Source organism: Schistocerca cancellata, chromosome 10 (assembly GCF_023864275.1).
Source record: "Schistocerca cancellata isolate TAMUIC-IGC-003103 chromosome 10, iqSchCanc2.1, whole genome shotgun sequence".
NCBI classification, from domain to species: domain Eukaryota; kingdom Metazoa; phylum Arthropoda; class Insecta; order Orthoptera; family Acrididae; genus Schistocerca; species Schistocerca cancellata.
The window spans coordinates 138,284,871-138,304,907 of NC_064635.1; positions in this window are offsets into that span (position 1 = coordinate 138,284,871).

A 20,037-nucleotide genomic window follows, 5' to 3' on the forward strand; every position below is an offset into this window, starting at 1 on the left:
GTGGTCACCACAATGTGTGCATTTGACAAAATTTCATCCTTCAGGTCTTCTCTGACTGTGGTAATCCACTTCGTGTTCTTAACGCTTTCTGTGTATTCCAAGGAGTGTTTAGTTTATCGGCTGTCCGGCATGTCCCTTATATGTCCTTAAAATTTCAGTCTACGTTTTTTTTATGCCATGTACTGCGTTAGATACCTGTTCGGTCTTCTGTCTACTCTGCAGTCTGTAGCCTTCTCTCTTATTGGGCCCTAGGATTTTTCTGATGAGTCTTCTATCTACTTCTACATCTACATCTAGTTTCTTGATATTTTCTATTGCACCCTACCCCTCACCATCGTTTCTGACGTGAGTCGGGTTTCCGGCATGATGACAGTGTTGTGATGTCTCACTTTTCCATTACGCAACAGGCATGATTTATTGTCGATATTGCCAGTGTTCTAGGCAGCTCTGCTCATCTTTGATCTCTCTGTTCGTGAGCTTTTCGCTCTATGCCATTTGCCTCTATCATTTCTCCAACATTGGTTGTAACTTTTTCTTTGTTATTTCTTTTGCCTCTCGCCTCTATTTATTTCTGCCTCTTGGTTTTTATTGACTCTCTATTACAATCGGAATTCATCAGGATTTGTCTTCTGTGCCCTTCCTCTCTGAGGACACTTTCCGGTTAGATACATATTGGGTGGAAGGCCTGCTGACCTCGTAGTTTGGTCCCTGTGTAAATACTCGCGTCATAAATGCAGATTTGCTTTTATGCCTTTGATTTCCATGCTATGAATTTATCCATCAATAACTCAAGTTATACATTCTTAACTACTTATTTCTCGGTGATTCAGGAAAAGTCTATAATCAATAATAAAATCTGTATAAAGAAAAATATAGTAAGTATCTTTGATGCAGCAAGGTCAAACAATTGCTGTTCGTTTTCATAGCCACAGAAAAATCAATACGATGAAAAGAAAGTTTTTAACAACAAGAAATTTTCTCCTCCCATTAGTTCAATTCTGCGAGAGCCTAAGAAAAGCCTGTAATTATGGGTGAAGATCATGGTTCACAAATATACACTACTGGCCATTAAAATTGTTACACCAGGAAGATGACGTGCTACAGACGCGAAATTTAACCGACAGGAAGAAGATGTTGTGAAATGAAAATGATTAGCTTTTCAGAGCATTCACACAGGAGGGTAATACGGAACGCCGTGCTGCATCCCAACGGCCTCGTATCACTAGCAGTCGAGATGACAGGCATCTTACCTGCATGGCTGTAACGGATCGTGCAACCACGTTTGCAAGACAACAACCATCTGCACTAACAGTTCGACGATGTCTGCAGCAGGATGGACTATCAGCTCGGAGACCATGGCTGCGGTTACCCTTGACACTGCATCACAGACAGGAGCGCCTGCGATGGTGTACTCACCGACGAACCTGGGTGCACGAATGGCAAAACGTCTTTTTTTCGAATGAATCCAGGTTCTGTTTACAGCATCATGATGGTCGCATCCGTGTTTGGCGACATCGCGGTGAACGCACATTGGGAGCGCGTATTCGTCATCACCATACTGCGTGATGGTATGGGGTGCCGTTGGTTACACGTCTCGGTCACCTCTTGTTCGCATGGATGGCACTTTGAACAGTGGACGTTACATTTCAGATATGTTACGACCCTAGGCTCTAACCTTTATTCGATCCCTGTAAAACCCTATATTTCAGCAGGATAATGCACGACCGCATGTTGCAGGTCCTGTACGGGCCTATCTAGATACAGAAAATGTTCGACTGCTGCCCTGGCCAGCACATTCTCCAGAGTTCTCACCAACTGAAAACGTTTGGTCAATGGTGGCCGAGCAACCGGCTCGTCACAACACGCCAGTCACTACTCTTGATGACCTGTGGTATCGTGTTGAAGCTACATGGACAGCTGTACCTGTACACGCCGTCCAAGCTCTGTTTGACTCAGTGGTCAGGCATATCAAGGCCGTTATTACGGCCAGATGTGGTTGTTCTGGGTACTGATTTCTCAGGATGTATGCACCCAAATTGCGTGAAAATGTAATCACATGTTAGTTCTAGTATAATATATTTGTCCAATGAATACCGGTTTATCATCTGCATTTCTTCTTGGTGTAGCAATTTTAATGGCCAGTAGTGTAGCAAGGAAGAGAGTTTACAGAAGAATATACAGTATGTAAACAGTGGCTGCCCCGAACCAATGTAGTGAACTCACATCGAGGCTTTTCATCTACTCGAATTGCGTTTAGCCGCGTACTGCTAGTGCAGTGTTGCGACATATGATGGCAAACTAGAAAGTACCACTACAACGAAGGGTTCATTACATAGCACGTTCAGCATTTAATATTTATTTTCTCTAATATAATTTCATGTCATCGTTTTACGATTGATTTCAACCCCACTAATTCCATTCATTTCATTTTGGCCGATTTCATTCAGTTGACCCATATCACTTATGGCAAAATAAGGTACAGTAGTTCATGGTTTGGATCACGAATGGAGCTGTATAGTGTGTAATTATCTCTGGTAGTAGTATTTGGATGCAGTTGGAGAAATAAGTTTATCCATTTTCAGTTCGTGGAATGGTAACTATGTCTTCTTGACAATAAGTAATGATAAAAGGAATGTCAAACACTGTCACTGTAAATAACATTAAAAGAAATTGTCACTGGAGACCGACGCAAGCTATACATTTATGAGGTTAGTATGATTATTCACCATACCTCACATGATAATGGCTGCTGGCCTTCTGAAGAAAATAATGTGATGACTGAAGTAACTCGCTGTAGCAAGGATTTAACTTTTTTATCACTGCATAATAAAAGATACATCAACGACAACGGAATTTGGAGAGACTGCAGATGTGATCAGACAGCATAATCGCTCCCAACGTCACCACAGTGACCATGAAGACCCGTACATAACTCTGAAAATATGAAACGATGAACTGTGGAAATGTTTGGAGATAATACAAAAGAATCATTAATGAAAACTTAAATTTTAAAGGAAGTATAATTTGGTATTATTTATTTACTTTCATAACCTTCATACATGGATAAAAAGTATATTAACTGAACTGTCAAGCTGAAAAAAGCCTCTTTTTTGTTTCATTTTAAATCAGAAGGACTTAAAAACTTTAAAAAATGTATGTATGTATATTAACATCAGATTTCAGGAACAGAGCTAAGGAGCTAGCTGAAAGTCTTAACATGAAGAGTGAATGGAACGGTTGGAAGGGAGTTTAGATGTCCTAAAAAAAATTTAAAAAAATACAACAAGACTTTTGTAAAGTCACCACACTGGATTTCCGTTCTTCTTACAGCTGTTTCTCCTCCATGCCATGTTATGGAGTAGGGTCTCAAGAATCAGACAAGCTGAGGAGAGAGCAAATAGTACAGGTTGAAATGAGTGGCAGGATTGGCATAAAGGAAGCAGAGTCAGCTGTTTGAAGAAAAAGAAAAGAATCAAATATTTACTAAAAATGGGTAAGACAGTTCCTCACAAAAATCAGCAAATCTAAGTTCTAGTTCCAGTCTTGACGAATTATCATTTTTCACAACACATTCACTACAGTTTGTTACAGTTACTTGTTTCTTATAATGTAGACACAGTCCAAAGATTAACTTGAAAGTACTGCCTTAATTACATGATTATTTTTTATCACAGTTTCAAGTTCCTTCTAAAGAGCGCTTCTAAATGTATCTACCGAAAAATTAGCTTCAAACATTTACTTGAAAACGGCCCTTTAGAGCAGCGAAGTTGCTCCTATAAACGTCCGCCATCGCTATTTACACCTCACCTAAGATGTCGCGGAGGCACAAACTCTCTCTCTCTCTCTCTCTCTCTCTCTCTCTCTCTCTCTCTCTCCCTGGCACACGTGCGCATTCGAAAGCGAGAACAGTCGAAACTCTTTGCGCAGAAACAATTGCCGGCGAAAGCAGGGGCGCTGGCGCCTCTCTCGGCCAAACTGCACGAACGGCGCGAGGCTAATTACGCCTGATGCTGAAATATCTGGCCGTAACGCCGGAATGCGCAAATCTGGCGCATTATTAACATAATCGGATGTTAATGAATTTCATTTTGCAACAGTGGCGGAGCGGCAGAGGTCGGGCGTCTGATGCCACTTTAATTAATAATTCCACGCGACCTAAAATTCGGTGGCGCAGGGCCGTTGTAACCCGGCTGCCACCGAAACTGGGTCGTAAAGTAAGTGGGGGTTTCCCCATTACGTTGAGAGCCAACAAGCTGTTTCCAGAGCCTGCATAGAGGGTGGGAGCTGTAGCGCAGGTAACAGACTTCCACGAGATGAGCGTACTCTCTCTTGCGTCACATTTATTGCCTTATTTTCTAATTTACACAAATCTAACGAAAGTGCGCCAAATTTCATTTCAGCCTCAATCATGAAGAGTGAGAAATACCTTGAAACATGATTTACATCTTCTATACACACCCTCTTGGCCAACAGCCTGAATAAAACAGTGTATGAAGGTATAAAGGAATGAAGGATATTAGCTGCCAGCAGACACTGATTTACATCAATGGGGCGAAATGAAAATTTGCGCTAGACAGGGATTAGAACCAACGTCTTCTGCTTACTAGGCAAACACGCTGATCATTACGCCATCCAGACACAGCAGTCCCCGTAACCACTCAGACTACCCTTGCACAAGTCTCGTCAGACCCAAATTCTCAACTTATTCCACACACTGCTGACGTAGTGCCCCAGCTCATGTCCGCCCCCGGCAGCTGAGTGGTCAGCGCCGGCCGGAGTGGCCGAGCGGTTACAGGCGCTACAGTCTGGAACCGCACGACCGCTACGGTCGCAGGTTCGAATCCTGCCTCGGGCATGGATGTGTGTGATGTCCTTAGGTTAGTTACGTTTAAGTAGTTCTAAGCTCTAGGGGACTTATGACCACAGCAGTTGAGTCCCATAGTGCTCAGAGCCATTTGAACCATTTTGAGTGGTCAGCGCGACAGAATGTCAATCCTAATGACCCGGGTCCGATTCCTGGCTGGGTCGCAGATTTTCTCAGCTCAGGGACTGGGTGTGGTGTTGTCCTAATCATCATCATTTCATTCCCATCGACGCGCAAGTTGCTCAAGTGGCGTCAAATCGAAAGACTTGCACCCGGCGAACGCTCTACCCGACGGGAGACCGACATTTATTTTTTGCCCCTGCGAATTAGCCTCATTACTCGCTGTCATGTTAATCGTGTTAATTATGAATATGTGTTGTCTGTTCTTTCGGATATGCCCAAAAGAACTGACACCGTTTTGATCCTGCATCCACTACGAATCAAGACACAAAGGAATTAAAGACATTAGCTGGCACTGGGCATTGCTAATGAATGTGGGAACTGCATCAGTAGTCCGTGGTATGAAATGAGAATTTGGGTCCAAAAGGAGGTGTGATAGTGTAGTTCGTGCAGTTGGGTTTACCACTGTCTCCAGATGGCATAGTGGTGAGAACATCTGCCTAGTAAGTTAGGGACCTGGGTTCGAATCCTGGTGCAGCACTAATTTTCAACTTGTCCTATTGATATAAATCATTGCTCACTGGCAGCCATGCCTTTAATTCCTTTGTGTATTGATTCATACTAGCTGCTGTGTCAAAAAGGTGTGTGTTCTTTTGGATATGTCTGAAAGAACATACACTCCTGGAAATTGAAATAAGAACACCGTGAATTCATTGTCCCAGGAAGGGGAAACTTTATTGACACATTCCTGGGGTCAGATACATCACATGATCACACTGACAGAACCACAGGCACATAGACACAGGCAACAGAGCATGCACAATGTCGGCACTAGTACAGTGTATATCCACCTTTCGCAGCAATGCAGGCTGCTATTCTCCCATGGAGACGATCGTAGAGATGCTGGATGTAGTCCTGTGGAACGGCTTGCCATGCCATTTCCACCTGGCGCCTCAGTTGGACCAGCGTTCGTGCTGGACGTGCAGACCGCGTGAGACGACGCTTCATCCAGTCCCAAACATGCTCAATGGGGGACAGATCCGGAGATCTTGCTGGCCAGGGTAGTTGACTTACACCTTCTAGAGCACGTTGGGTGGCACGGGATACACGCGGACGTGCATTGTCCTGTTGGAACAGCAAGTTCCCTTGCCGGTCTAGGAATGGTAGAACAATGGGTTCGATGACGGTTTGGATGTACCGTGCACTATTCAGTGTCCCCTCGACGATCACCAGTGGCGTACGGCCAATGTAGGAGATCGCTCCCCACACCATGATGCCGGGTGTTGGCCCTGTGTGCCTCGGTCGTATGCAGTCCTGATTGTGGCGCTCACCTGCACGGCGCCAAACACGCATACGACCATCATTGGCACCAAGGCAGAAGCGACTCTCATCGCTGAAGACGACACGTCTCCATTCGTCCCCCCATTCACGCCTGTCGCGACACCACTGGAGGCGGGCTGCACGATGTTGGGGCGTGAGCGGAAGACGGCCTAACGGTGTGCGGGACCGTAGCCCAGCTTCATGGAGACGGTTGCGAATGGTCCTCGCCGATACCCCAGGAGCAACAGTGTCCCTAATTTGCTGGGAAGTGGCGGTGCGGTCCCCTACGGCACTGCGTAGGATCCTACGGTCTTGGCGTGCATCCGTGCGTCGCTGCGGTCCGGTCCCAGGTCGACGGGCACGTGCACCTTCCGCCGACCACTGGCGACAACATCGATGTACTGTGGAGACCTCACGCCCCACGTGTTGAGCAATTCGGCGGTACGTCCACCTGGCCTCCTGCATGCCCACTATACGCCCTCGCTCAAAGTCCGTCAACTGCACATACGGTTCACGTCCACGCTGTCGCGGCATGCTACCAGTGTTAAAGACTGCGATGGAGCTCCGTATGCCACGGCAAACTGGCTGACACTGACGGCGGCGGTGCACAAATGCTGCGCAGCTAGCGCCATTCGACGGCCAACACCGCGGTTCCTGGTGTGTCCGCTGTGCCGTGCGTGTGATCTCGCAGTGTCCGGAGCAAGTATGGTGGGTCTGACACACCGGTGTCAATGTGTTCTTTTTTCCATTTCCAGGAGTGTATTTAGGAAGAGTGGCTATGGTGAGCAGAACGACTGTTGGTAAGTTTCCCCTTTTTTTGAGTCATCGGTCCTTTGACTGGTGTGGTGCTGCCAGCAGCTACTTCCTCTCCTGTGTAACAAGGATGAATCCTGTAGGAGAGAGGAAAACTGAAATTTGTGAGTGGTTCATCAACATGTGTGAAGAAAATGAACGTTTACACGAACTAATTCTTTGTTCGTATGAAGCGACCTTTAGATTTAACGGATCGATCAATCGTCATAACTGCGGGCATGCTCCAGTGGTCTTGATTAGCAATCGAAACTTCGTTAGTTCCGTGTTGGAACCCCGCCGCTGCCTAAATTTTTAATAAACATCATCAGTAATGGCGGCCGAAGACTTCTGGCACAAGAAGTCAAAGCTTGTGAAAGAATGCGGAGGAGCGGACAGAGGTTCGGGGTGGTCTCTTGTCCTAGGGGTGGGAAACTATCACTAAGGGCGGTAGAATCAGCAATGATCAATGGTATGAGGATGCAGAAGGCAATGGAAACCAAGGCATTAAATACATGTAATATTTATCCACAAGACATGTGGCCTGTAACTGAAAAAGTGTCATGATGATCTCTCCAACGACAAAATATTCCGAAATAGTCCGCATTCAGATCTCCGGGAGGGCACTACAAAGTGCGAGGTGAACAAAAAATTGTATAACCAACGAAACGACAACGTTCTACGAGTCGGGGCGTGGAACGTCAGAACTATGACGTGGTACGGAAGCCATAAAATCTGAAAATGGAAATGCTGAGGCTCCATCTAGATATAGCGGTGGTCAGTGAACCGAAATGGCAAGAAGGAATTCTGGTCAATTGCGTATATAGGGTAATATCAAAACAGCAGAAAATAGTATGGCAGGAGTAGGATTGTTCATGAATAGCAAGGTAGGACAGAGAGTGAGTTACTGTGAACAGCTGAGCGATCAGGATGTCCTCATTAGAAATGACAGAAAACCAAGTCAGACAAATATAGTTCGGGTATACATGCCCACGCCACAAGCTGAAGATGAAGAGATAGTTTTGTAAAACCCTCTTAGCAAGTTTTGTAAACCCTCGTCACTACTTTTTGTAAAGGTCTCGCGGCTACTGCTATGGAAGCCGAGTTGCCACTGTTGTTACAGTGGGCCGAGTTTGAGAGTTTGTAAAAATGCTTCTGATGCAGTACACCGCTAAGACAATTTCTCCCTGCCACTATTGCATAGCTATGCCCGGGAGTCAGGTAACAGGATAGGAAAACGTAGGTTCCACAACACTCCAATAAATTAGTAACAAAGTCACACAAATGAGTTAAAAAGGTTTACTTATCTTGGTGACTTGTTGAATAATAAAGTCTACAACACTGCTTGTAATAGAACACAAAAAGGCCCTCAATGGCTAAGAAAAATAATCGTAGGTAAATTTCACAGTATATAGTAAATACAATTTACAACAGCTGTCTGTTCTCTTCTAAGAGTTCACTAGACGCCGTTCCCTCCCTGTCCCAATTCTTGCATATATGTACAGATTCTGGTAATAATAATCTTCTAAGGCTCAATGCCCTGGTACAAGTCTTTCAATAGGGTGTCACTTCAGCGACCTGTGTCTCCCTAGTTAGTTATCCTACCTGGACAAGGCGACCACCAGTTGAAAGTGCAATCCGAAACACGTTTCGTTTCTGGCGAATCTCAGTAACAGGGCAAAGTTCATATGTCCCCACATTGTGGGCTACTTACATCAAGGGTAAATTTGGCTTATTTATAACACCCTCCCCCTCCCCTTAACCAACTGTTTTGTTATTTGATTTATGACTACCTAGGGGTTGATTTATGACACAATTGGGATAATATTTCCTTTTGAGAAATTCCCCATCCCTCGCACTCCTCCTGCCCATAACTGAAAAATCTCCAACCCCCCCCCCCATGTCCCTCACCGATACATTTTTATATCAAATTAATTGACTAATTAATTAAATTGATCAATTAATTACCCCTCTCCCTCCTGGGAATCCCCCAGTCCTCCCTTCCCTACCAAACCAAAAAAAAGGTTCAGTTTGTGCTGGAGAGAAAGGATCTCATGATACGAAATTGAAGTCAATGTCAATTATATATCAGAGGATATACTGTTTATTTATAAAATTCAATTTTCAGGTGTTTGATGTCTTTATTTGGCGGGAAAATCTCACATCCAGCAACTACATGTTTCAATTCCGTAATTACACTGCTACAGATTGGAGGTGTTGCCTTGTGGGAAAATTGTTGTTGCCCTGGACCAAGTGGGCGAGTAGCCTTCTGTACGTTTCCATCCAGTCATTGGCGGATTGTTCTCGGTCGGCAATTGACTGTGGCGACGTTGATATCTTCATCCTCAGCGCCGCCCGTGGCGCTGGTGGAACTTCCCAAGTGGCGAGTCTCTATGATGCTGGCACCAGCTTGCACCTTTGCGCCTGTGGTGCATTTGTCCTAGTGTTGTTCGGATGACACAGCAGAAAGTATATGAAGATAGTGAACGATTAATTAAATACATAAAGGGAAATGAAAGTGTTGTGTACATACTTCCGCATATTCAGCGCTTACACAACTTTCCCACTAGAGAGCGCCCCGCTAAGCACAACAGCGCAGGCGCAGTGCTCATCCATCTCCGCACTACGAGATGGCGCTGCCTTAGAGATGGACCAAATTCTGATTCCGCCGATCCGCATATTAATATGTAACGCAGCCAATGAGATTGCTGCTAATGTAGAACTTTTTCTCCTTGCGGATCACACTCGTGCAGTGATACATGAACGTGCAAGGTATTATAATGAGTGTACAGACCTCTGATTAGTCAGTCTGCATTTGTCTGCACCAGTCTGTACCAGTCTACATTTGTCTGTACCAGTCTATAGTCAAGTTTCAGTCTGCGTCTAATAAGATTACCATATTCCAGTACATAGCCATGAAGATAAATGTATAGACACTTTGTCAAGTATCAGAGATATGTGAGAATAAGATTAACGTACCAAGACCAAAGGAACTACAGATTGTCAATTGTAAATAGCATCCAGAATCAAGTTAAGTAAGGTTTATGCTTATTATTTTATTCATTGTGTGTGAAAATTAATAAAGTTCTGTTTAAAGTTGATCACCATCAATCTGCTACTCTAAGCGAGCAAGTGGCATTTCTATCGTCTGACCTAATGGCAGAAGATAAACACGCCACGATAAGACCACGAGACATATTGCTGACACTCGCCTACTTCGTTAGAGCGACAAGTCAAATAATCTGATGGTTTGTGTACCGAAGATCTTACAGTACGCACACCACAGAAAGTCTAATAACCATGGGGGGCAGGAATGTAGGGGAAGCAGTAGAAAAAAGGGTTGCAGGAGGATATGGGCTTGGTACTAGGAATGATAGAGGAGTAAGACTAATTGAGTTCTGCTATAAATTTCAGCTAGTAATAGCGAATAGTCTGTTCAAGAATCACAAGAGGAGGAGTTATACCTAAAAAAGATTGGGAGACATGGGAAAATTTCAGTCAGATTGCATCATCGTCAGGCAGAAGAATTCGAGATCAGATATTGAATTGTAAGTCGTACCCTGGAGCAATCAGAAAACAGTTTACTATTGACGAGGAGTAGGCTGAAGTTTAAGAGATTAGGCAGCAAGAATCAATGAGCAAAGAAGTGGGATACGGAGTTACTGAAGAATGAAGAGATATGCTTGATGTTTCTTAAGGATATAAATATCGCGATAAGGAATAGCACAGTAGCCAGTTCAGTTGAAGAGGAATGGATGTCTCTAAAGCGGGTAGTCACAGATATTGGAAAGAAAGAAAGTTAACTGCGAATAAACAATGAGTAACACAAGAAATACTTCAGCTGATCGATGAAAGAAGGAAGTGTTCAGCGAAATTCAGGAATACAGAAATACAAATCACTTAGAAATGAACTAAATCGAAAGTGCAGAGAAGCTAAACCAAAATGGCTGCATGAGAAATGTGAAATTAAAAGCAAGGGTGGTAACAATAAGAGTGCAATGAGAATTCCACTTCTACATGCGGAGGAGAGAGCAAATAGGTGGGAAGAGTACAATGAAGGTCTTTACGAGGGGGAAGAGTTGTTTAACGATATGATAGAAAAAGAAACAGGAGCCGACATAGGGGAGATAGGTCCTCCAGTATTATAATCAAAATTTAAAAGTTCTTTGGATGACTTAAGATCAAATAAGGCAGAAGGGACAGATAACCCTCCATCAGAATTTCTAAAATCATTGGGGAAAGTGGCAACACAGTGATCATTCATGCTGGTGTGCAGAATGTAAGAGTCATGCGATACACCATCTGACTTTCGAAAAAAACATCATCCACACAACTCCGAAGACTGTAAGGTCTGACAAGTGCGAAAATTATCGCAGAGTCAGCTTAACAGCTCATTCATCCAAGTTGCTGACAGGAATAATATCCAAAAATGGAAAAGAAAATTGAGGATGTGTCAGATGATCGGGTTGGCTTTAGAAAAGATAAAAGCACCAGAGGGGCAGATTTGACGTTGCAGTTGACAATGGAAGCAAGGCTAAAGAAAAATCAAGTCACGTTATTAGTACTAATCGACCTGGAAAAAGCGTTCGACAGTGTCAATATGAGAAAAATATGGGAAAGCTGTAGGGAGAGACGGGTCATATACAGTATCTACAACAGCCAAGAGGGAACAAGAAGAGTTGAACAGCGAAAATGAAGTGCTCGAATTAAAAATTTATGACAGGGATATTCTATATATACGCCGAAGAAGCAACGGCGGAAATAAAAGAAAGATTCAAGAGTGGAATTAAAATAATCCTCAGTGAAAGTAAATAAGAGCTGTGTGGGATTAGCCGAGCGGTCTAAGCCGCTGCAGTAATAGACTGTGCGGCTGGTCTCGGCGAAGGTTCGAGTCCTCCCTCGGGCATGCGTGGGTGTGTTTCTCCTTAGGATAATTTAGCTTAAGTAGTGTGCAAGCTTAGGGCTCATGACCTTAGCAAATAAGTCCCATAAGATTTTACAAAAAAAAAGAAAAAAAAGAAGAAAGTGGATAAGAATTACAGGATATGCTGAATGGAATTAATAGTCTAATAGGTACAGGATATGAATTGAGAGTGAATCGAAGAAAGACGAGTAATGAGGTGTAGCAGAAACGAGAACAGCGAGAAACTTAACCTCAAGACTGGTGATCACGAAGGAGATGCCCGTAGAACAAGTTGACTTTTATAAACGAATATACTCTATGAAACGACAAACATATTTGCAATTGTGACCTTGAATTGTGAATTGCCTATTGCTAGTACGGTCTAACGCGCTTACATAAAGTACTAAATGCAATTAAAATCTCAAACTACAGTTAGAGTTCATTATAGCCTTAATGATATATCAGGTAAGAAATGAAAACCACGGTCTCACACATTCCGTGTTTATTTACTTCTTTTATTTTATATTCGTATTTCTCAATGAATTTCTCTTCAACAACAGATAAATGTAAATATTACGGTCATAGAAAATTGCAAGTAAGTTGTTGTTGTTGTTGTTGTTGTTGTTGTGGTCTTCAGTCCAGAGACTGGTCTGATGCAGCTCTCCATGTTACTCTATTACCACGTTACTATGCAAGCTTCTTCATCTCCCAGTACCGACTGCAAACTACATCCTTCTGAATCTGTTTAGTGTATTCATCTCTTTGTCTCCTACGATTTTTACCCTCCAAGCCGCCTTCCAATATTAACTGGTGACCCCTCGATATCTCAGAACATGTCCTACCAACCGATCCCTTCTTCTAGCCAAGTTGTGCTACGAACTCCTCTTCTCCCCAATTCTATTCAACACCTCCTCATTAGTTATGTGATCTACCCATCTAATCTTCAGCATTCTTCTGTAGCACCACATTTCGAAAGCTTCTATTCTCTTATTGTCTAAACCATTTATCGTCCATGGTTCACTTCCATACGGGCTCACTCCATTCAAATACTTTCAGAAACGACTTCCTGACACTTAAATCTATACTCAATGTTAACAAATTTCTCTTCTTCAGAAACGCTTTGCTTGCCATTGCCAGTCTACATTTTATATCCTCTCTACTTCGACCATCATGAATTATTTTGCTCCCCAAATAGGAAAACTCATTTACTACTTTAAGCTCTCATTTCCTAATCTAATTCCCTCAGCATCACCCGATTTAATTCGACTACATTCCATTATCCTCGTTTTGCTTTTGTTGATGTTCATCTTATGTCCTCCTTTCAAGACACTGTCCATTCCATTCAGCTGCTGTTCCAGGTCCTTTGCTGCCTCTGACAGAATTACAATGTCATCGGCCAACCTCAAAGTTTTTATTTCTTCTCCATGGATTTTAATTCCTACTCCGAATTTTTTCTTTTGTTTCCTTTACTGCTTGTTCAATATACAGATTGAATAACATCGGGGAGAGGCTACAACCCTGTCTCACTCCCTTCCCAACCACTGCTTTCCTTTCATGCCCCTCGACTCTTGTAACTGCCATCTGGTTTCTGTACGAATAATGACAGTCAAATGTTGTCATGAGCAGTAAATTACATTTCTTTACTTTTTTATTTTGTGTTTGTATTAGCTCATTAATCGGGGTGGTGTAAATACTACTGACAAGTCTCTAAACCGGATACTTCGCTCCTGTGGAACTGTTACCTTCAATGCCTGGGCCATCTAGACAAGTTTTCCGTCAGATGCAAACTCCCAACTTGACTCTCGCCGCCCCACAAGTGCGCCCACGCATTAACCCCCTACTCTCAGATTTCTGCTTCCCGTAGCAGTTCCGACATTGGTTGCGATCCGCACTGAAACTGTCTCAAGAAACAGCCATCGCGCCCAAAGAACTATAAATATGAGCGGCGTCTGTTCCATCAGACATTTCCGGTCGTACTACTGACGCTAGTGCCCAGTGATACATACCGTGCTTCCTGCAACAAATTTTTCGCCACAATTAAACTTACCCCTACACTGAAACATGGTTGCACACTCAGCTCTTTGTTTATCAGACATCGTCTCCAAGCGAGCAGGTCGTAAGCAGGCTTACAAAGACACAATAAACGGTCCCTGGACTACGTCTGCCGTAATTCCTCATCAAAAAAAGAGTCAGTTACGGACTGCTTCAGTTACCGAACTATAGGTTTAATATCGTATGGTAGCAAGCTTCTCTTGTACATTAAGACTCAATGCCTAAAGCAATTCCTCCAAACACAGATTTCTGCAGGATGGTCAGGTTTAGTGGCAGGTTAATTTACTTGAGCGATAATCAGGAATTTGTGGTAGATAATTGAAAAAATGTAGTGAGTTATATCTGCCTGTCACCGATCCATTTTGCTTTTAGTGCTTCTTCACTGACAGCTGTAAAAAGTCCTTTGACTGTATCATGTGCGACAAGTTGTGGCATGCGCTCAATGAGTTTGGAGTTCCAAAACACCTAGTATCATTACTAAAAGTCTTTATAACAGTCTAATACAACCATAAAGGTGAATGGTGAATACTCAAGAGTTTTTCGATGTGAAAAATGAAATGATACGAGGTTTTGCGTTGTCACCTGGGCTCTAAACCATCTTTGAGGAACATGTCGTCAGGGTGGCACTGGATGGCTGGAATGGCGGAATTTCAATCAGAGGAAGAAAATTCAACAATCTACGCTTTGCTGATGATGATAGCCTTATTGCGGGAAGCAAGGAAGTATTTAGCGATCTGTTCTCTGTCGTGAAGACTGTTAGTTTATATTTCGGTCTAGATACAGGGCTATTACAAATGATTGAAGCGATTTCATAAATTCACTGTAGCTCCATTCATTGACATATGGTCACGTCACACTACAGATACGTAGAATAACTCATAAAGTTTTGTTCGGCTGAAGCCGCACTTCAGGTTTCTGCCGTCAGAGCGCTCGAGAGCGCAGTGAGACAAAATGGCGACAGGAGCCGAGAAAGCGTATGTCGTGCTTGAAATACACTCACCTCAGTCAGTCATAACAGTGCAACGACACTTCAGGACGAAGTTCAACAAAGATCCACCAACTGCTAACTCCATTCGGCGATGGTATGCGCAGTTTAAAGCTTCTGGATGCCTCTGTAAGGGGAAGTCAACGGGTCGGCCTGCAGTGAGCGAAGAAACGGTTGTACGCGTGCGGGCAAGATTCACGCGTAGCCCCCGGAAAATTGGCTCATGCCACAACTGAAGACCGACAGCGCCGACTTTATCTTTCAACAGGATGGTGCTCCACCGCACTTCCATCATGATGTTCGGCATTTCTTAAACAGGAGATTGGAAAACCGATGGATCGGTCGTGGTGGAGATCATGATCAGCAATTCATGTCATGGCCTCCACGCTCTCCCGACTTAACCCCATGCGATTTCTTTCTGTGGGGTTATGTGAAAGATTCAGTGTTTAAACCTCCTCTACCAAGAAACGTGCCAGAACTGCGAGCTCGCATCAACGATGCTTTCGAACTCATTGATGGGGACATGCTGCGCCGAGTGTGGGAGGAACTTGATTATCGGCTTGATGTCTGCCGAATCACTAAAGGGGCACATATCGAACATTTGTGAATGCCTAAAAAAACTTTTTGAGTTTTTGTATGTGTGTGCAAAGCATTTTGAAAATATCTCAAATAATAAAGTTATTGTAGAGCTGTGAAATCGCTTCAATCATTTTGTAATAACCCTGTATAAACATGAAAAAGACAGAACTAATGGTTATGAATAACTGGTGTTTTGCCAGCCCAGTTACACAAATATGCTCGCAGATAACGTGAGGACTCTTCATTCACGTAGTACCGTCATGCGCAGTAGCCAGTGCCGCTATAACCCCAGAATGACCTACTTTCTCGTGTATTCTACATACCTTGGTATGAAGCAAGTGCACAGTTGCCAAATGGTTCAAATGGCTCTGAGCACTATGGGACTTTACATCTGAGGTCATCAGTCCCCTAGAACTAACCCACGGACATCACACACATTCATTCCCCGAGGCAGGATACGAACCTGCGACCGTAGCGGTCGCGCTGTTCCAGACTGAAGCGCGTAGAACCACTCGGCCACCACAGTTGCCAAATTAATCTGTTTATGATAGACATTAGCTGGCACTGGACACTGATCTATTGCTGATGAATATGGGAACTGCATCAGTTGTGCGTGGTATGAAATGAGAATTCCGTTCCAACAGGAGACGTGGTAGTGCAGTTCGCGCAGGTGGGGTCACCACTGTGTTCAGATCAGGTAGTGTTGAGAACATCTGCCTAGTAAGTTAGAGACCTGGGTTCGAATTCTGGCGCGGCACGAATTTTCAACTTGCTCTATTGACATAATGCTCAGCCATGTCTTTAATCACTTTGTGGGTCAAATGGCTCTGAGCACTATGGGACTTAACTTCTCAGGTCATCAATCCCCTAGAACTTAGAACTACACTCCTGGAAATGGAAAAAAGAACACATTGACACCGGTGTGTCAGACCCACCATACTTGCTCCGGACACTGCGAGAGGGCTGTACAAGCAATGATCACACGCACGGCACAGCGGACACACCAGGAACCGCGGTGTTGGCCGTCGAATGGCGCTAGCTGCGCAGCATTTGTGCACCGCCGCCGTCAGTGTCAGCCAGTTTGCCGTGGCATACGGAGCTCCATCGCAGTCTTTAACACTGGTAGCATGCCGCGACAGCGTGGACGTGAACCGTATGTCCAGTTGACGGACTTTGAGCGAGGGCGTATAGTGGGCATGCGGGAGGCCGGGTGGACGTACCGCCGAATTGCTCAACACGTGGTGCGTGAGGTCTCCACAGTACATCGATGTTGTCGCCAGTGGTCGGCGGAAGGTGCACCTGCCCGTCGACCTGGGACCGGACCGCAGCGACGCACGGATGCACGCCAAGACCGTAGGATCCTACGCAGTGCCGTAGGGGACCGCACCGCCACTTCCCAGCAAATTAGGGACACTGTTGCTCCTGGGGTATCGGCGAGGACCATTCGCAACCGTCTCCATGAAGCTGGGCTACGGTCCCGCACACCGTTAGGCCGTCTTCCGCTCACGCCCCAACATCGTGCAGCCCGCCTGTGGTGTCGCGACAGGCGTGAATGGAGGGACGAATGGAGACGTGTCGTCTTCAGCGATGAGAGTCGCTTCTGCCTTGGTGCCAATGATGGTCGTATGCGTGTTTGGCGCCGTGCAGGTGAGCGCCACAATCAGGACTGCATACGACCGAGGCACACAGGGCCAACACCCGGCATCATGGTGTGGGGAGCGATCTCCTACACTGGCCGTACACCACTGGTGATCGTCGAGGGGACACTGAATAGTGCACGGTACATCCAAACCGTCATCGAACCCATCGTTCTACCATTCCTAGACCGGCAAGGGAACTTGCTGTTCCAAAAGGACAATGCACGTCCGCATGTATCCCGTGCCACCCAACGTGCTCTAGAAGGTGTAAGTCAACTACCCTGGCCAGCAAGATCTCCGGATCTGTCCCCCATTGAGCATGTTTGGGACTGGATGAAGCGTCGTCTCACGCGGTCTGCACGTCCAGCACGAACGCTGGTCCAACTGAGGCGCCAGGTGGAAATGGCATGGCAAGCCGTTCCACAGGACTACATCCAGCATCTCTACGATCGTCTCCATGGGAGAATAGCAGCCTGCATTGCTGCGAAAGGTGGATATACACTGTACTAGTGCCGACATTGTGCATGCTCTGTTGCCTGTGTCTATGTGCCTGTGGTTCTGTCAGTGTGATCATGTGATGTATCTGACCCCAGGAATGTGTCAATAAAGTTTCCCCTTCCTGGGACAATGAATTCACGGTGTTCTTATTTCAATTTCCAGGAGTGTACTTAAACCTAACTAACCTAAGGACATCACACACATCCATGCCCGAGGCAGGATTCGAACCTGCGACCGTAGCGGTCGCGCGGTTCCAGACTGAAGCGCGTAGAACCGCTCGGCCACCACAGTTGCCACATTAATCTTTTGATGATAGACGTCTATCCTACAGTACTCGTTTCTGTATGGTGTTATTTGGACGAAGTGACACTGGAAAAATGAAATGGAAATGATCGTATGGCATCAGTGGCCGAGAGTTCCCAAGCGGGAAGTTCGGTTGCAAAGTGCAAGTCTTATTGAGTGCTACGCCACACTTGCACGTCGACAACGGGGATGAAATGATGATGAGGACAGCACAACACGCAGTCCCTGAAGGGAGCAAATCTCCCACCACAGCCGGGAATCGAACCCTGGCCCCCCTGCGTGGCATTCTAACGGAAGTGACTGTATATGCAGGGTGATTCAGCTGCACCAACAGATTCGTTTTATGCAACCCGCACTACGTCTGTATCAGGTACAGTATCCAGACAGGCAACAGTCTGTCTGTCGCAAAGCTTTGGGCGACCGTTAGTTAACGGAAACATGCTGTAAAAAATACAAGTGAGGATTGACTGTGACTTACACGGTATCCTTGGACCAATACATACTTTATTTCTACCTCACTTAGTGTCTCCAATCTCTCTTTGTGTAATTAGCGGCGTAGGCATACAGGTTTTGGATTTCTCCGTAAGTTTTTTTTTCCTTTATAGTACTTAATCTGTAGTAAATCGTTCATAAATATTGCCTTATCAAGTGTGTTTTACCGTCACAAACAACGAAATTAACGGCAGATATCAAAATGGGAACCACAGAATTAACAACTTTCCAGTATATATAACCTCTCTACCATTTACGTGGAGGGAGGTCCGCTCAGTCAGGGAGGTCAGCCGTCTCTTCCCTTTCCTTCCCGACTGGCGTGCCGGCGCTTGACTTTACGCCATAACCCAGTTTCAGAATTATATTTAGTCACTTTGGGTATCTAAATTTTCAGGGAATATTGATAGGAGCATTTTGGGCATTTATTCTTCCAAAGCACAATTTCTAATTTTATGAAAGATTTTTACTTTGTTAATTTCGTGTATTATAATTGCAAGTAACGTACTGTGACGTCATGTACTGTAGTGCTGTGCGCTGCACTGAATAATACAGAGCTTGTCATGATTGTTTCTTCAGTGCACAGTTTTAGGTTTCTTAAAGATACATGGAATACAGTTACACAATTCCAGATGGATTTGGCGACGCCCTTCATCAGATAGCCTTTACACGAGCATACTACTTGCAATGTTCACTTGAAAGACTGTTCATTTTACAATACGTACGCAGACGAAAATTTCCGGCCTTTGTGGCCGAGCGGTTCTAGGCGCATCAGTCTGGAGCCGTGCGACCGGTACGGTCGCAAGTTCGAATTCTGCCTCGGGAATGGATGCGTGTGATGTCCTTAGGTTAGTTAGGTTTAAGTAGTTCTAAGTTCTAGGGGACTGATGACCTCAGATGTCCAAGTCCCATAGAGTTCAGAGCCATTTGAATCATTTGAACAGACGAAAATTAAGAATAGGAGACCTTACGAACAGCATTCAACAAGTATCACAACACATATTTTTCTCGCCAATTTCGGTTGGAAAAAATGTATTTGTTGTGGGACTTCGTGGAATATTCCCGCTCCAGCCCCTATAGTTTCATGAATTCCCGATAACTGGCGGCGCTATGCACAGCCTACAAAATGTCGTCTGTAATGGAGGTGCAGTCCAAGCAAAGAGCGTTTGTTGGGCTTGTTTTGGCGGAGAACCAGAGCATCGTAGATATTCCTAGGCGCTTGGAGAGTGTCTACGGAGACCTAGCAGTGAAAAAAAGCACGACGAATCATTGGGCGAGGCGTCTGTCATCATAGCAACGAGGTCGTGGAAACCTGTCCACTCTCCCGCGTGCCGGCCGGACGCACGCAGTTGTGAAATCGAAGAGACGAGTTCTGCGTGTTCGTCGCCACAAAAATGCAAACAGACTTCTTCTCCACGACAGGGCAACGGCTCACGTAAGTCTGCGTACCCGAGAGGAACTCACAAAATTTCACTGAACAGTTCCTCCTCGTCCACCC